The 2639-nt window shown below is 36.1% G+C and overlaps 1 long non-coding RNA gene across 1 annotated transcript; it reads right to left on the bottom strand.

Annotated features, from left to right (window-relative positions):
- Positions 1–224: 224 nt before the first annotated feature.
- LOC125610386 lies at positions 225–994 on the bottom strand. The gene is made up of 2 exons (XR_007340412.1): positions 873–994; positions 225–680 (listed from the first exon to the last, which is right to left on the bottom strand). It is a non-coding gene; the product is annotated as an uncharacterized LOC125610386 (long non-coding RNA).
- Positions 995–2639: the final 1645 nt, after the last annotated feature.

Here is a 2639-nt window from a genome sequence, read left to right as displayed (position 1 = left end):
ACCCTCCCCAGCCACAGTTCTAAGACCTGTGGTTTCAAAAGCAAATAGAAGAGACATATTTCTAAGGTTGTACATTGATTTATTTCTAAATTTCAGGCTAAAAGTTGGGTGGCATTCTGACATTTCAATACTGTCAGATTTTACCCTTGTCCTCTACGGTGAGATATCAAGGAAAGCCATGCCAGTGGCTAACCAGATGGTGTTTTAAAACAATAATCTTCTCCTATGTTTTTGGATGCCCTCCTTCTCCCAAAAGTCTAAGCACAGTGCCTGGTATAGCATATCTTAAATTGATGCTAGTTGATCAATTATTTAACTAATTAAGGAGTAACAAATTTCTGAGAAAGTTTTTACCTCCCCTAGTCCCTGCTTGCAATTCTTAACCTTACCATTCACAGGTGCTAGGTGAAAGTAAAACAAAACAGAGTAAACCAACAACAAATCAGAAAGTTTACCTAGCCAGCTTCTGTTGTCACAACGATGTATCCAATCATGGCAGGGGAATGGGGTCACAGAAGAAGCCCAGTGTTTATTGACAGATATGAGTTGAAATGTTAGGAACAAGGCCAAGTGGTTGAGGGCTGACCCTGGAGCCCATCCAATAGTTCAGTTCCATCCGTCTTGGCTTTCTCATCAACAATATGTTATTACCCATCTTGTCCTTATAGAGTTAAATTAAGCTTGAATACAGAAAGCCATAGTTAGCATGGGGTGTTAGCATACTATAAGCCCTCAGCATGAATCTATTTCATAATTAATATTATGCTATAATTCTTATTTATTACTTATAGTAATTTTTATGAGATTAGACAAGTGACTTCAACTTCCCTCACCCTAGGTTGCTCATCTGTGAGTAGTAACAATACACTTACCAAGAGGATGTATGGAGAAATCAGCATAAGAGTGGAAATGAAGCGCTTTTAAACTGTGGAGACAAAGGTTGGGGTGAAGGAGTGGTCTGCCCCTGGGTATATGGATGAAGGGGACCCTTGTATGTAGACGGCTGAAAGACAAAAATAAAAACCACCAAACCAAAGTCTGTTTTTAGTTACTCACATGTGCCAACAACTCTAATCAATGTCAATGATAAAAAAAAAAGGTCCTCTAAAAAACCCCAAACTTTTCTAACTCTAAATAATCATGCTAAGTGAAATAAGCCAATCCCCAAAAAACCAAAGGCTGAATGTTTTCTCTGATATGCAAATGCTAATTCACAATAAGGGGGTGACTAGGGAAGAATAAAGTTACTTTGGTTTGGGCAGAGGGGAATGAAGGGAGCAGAGGGAGTATGGGGGCAGGAAGGATAGTAGAATGAATCATACATTATTACCCTATGAATGAATGATGTGACCCTACATCAAGTACAACCAGAAGAATGAGAAGTTATACTCCATTTATGCATGGTGTGTCAAAGTACATTCTACTGTCATGTATAACTCATTCGAACAAATTAAAAAATTACTGTAAAAAATAAATTATAAAAATAATAATTATTGCCATTATTGTTAATGATGTTGAAATTAGCAGTTTTTCTTAGTTATCCTTTAATAAAAATTGTGTTCTAGAAGGAGGTAAATTCAGAGAACTTCCAATCATGCGGCTGGTCCCAACTCATGCAAACTTAGCTATGTGTTCATTTCCAGTGTAGTTTCCTAATGGGATAATTGAATCTCTCCTGGGTGACATTCATGTCTCCAATCTCTGAATTGAATTTTGGATCAATGATTAGCAATAATAATACTGTGATTATAAAGATAAAAACATAAAATGTGAATTAATTCCATTCCATAATTCTATGGGACCACTTGGAGCATTTATTTGCATTTCAATTTTAAAGTAGTGGCAAAGGGTGCAAATTGAGGTCTAATATTTTTATTTACAATATAATATTCATTTTCATTTTTTACTAGCAATGCAATATATAGCAAATTTAATTAATTTTTTTCATTATCTGCCTGTCTGTTCTTGTCATCATAATTATGTGTTTTATATCTATTAGTGAAAATATTTTTTTCTATTTTAGGGGACTGTTATGTGATACATTTCAGGTGTCAAAGACTGTTGGGTTGATCCAGCAATGAATGTGTAAGAAGGGACTGGACAAGCTGATCTGTAGGTCCTTCCCAGCTGGGAATGTCTATGGTCCTGTGGCCATGATACACAAACACCCAATGATGGGTCTCATTCCTAAGTACCCATCTCTTCCACCTTGGAAAACCCTACAGTCCTGAAGGTTTAGATGTAGATTGGCAGTTCCTTCATTTTGCCCCTGGTTCCATAGTGCCAATACCCTATGTGTATTAAAAGTTTCAATAACATATCTGCTCAACCAAATATGCAGCCATTACATATTATTAATTATGTGGCTCACATAAAGCAGGTAGAGTTTCTTGATAATCAAAAATATGGCATTTTCAGAATATGAGGAAGAATTTTATTTTTAGGCTCTGTGAAATGAGGCATCTGTTATGTTGCCAAGTTGATCATTCTATATTCCCTACTCCTCATATTAGGTTCCCTATTTTAACAGCCTCCAGAGACCTCCACAAAACTCCAGATGGCCCATATGAGTCCTTCAACTTAAAGAGCTTTGTCTTTCAAAATTAGAACAAAAAAATTTTTTTAATATTCATCTGTGA

The sequence above is a fragment of the Marmota marmota genome, unplaced genomic scaffold (genome assembly GCF_001458135.2).
Source record: "Marmota marmota marmota unplaced genomic scaffold, marMar, whole genome shotgun sequence".
In the NCBI taxonomy this organism is placed as follows: Eukaryota; Metazoa; Chordata; class Mammalia; order Rodentia; family Sciuridae; genus Marmota; species Marmota marmota.
The sequence above is the reverse complement of the archived record's forward strand: the minus strand, read 5'-3'. Positions and strand labels throughout refer to the sequence as shown.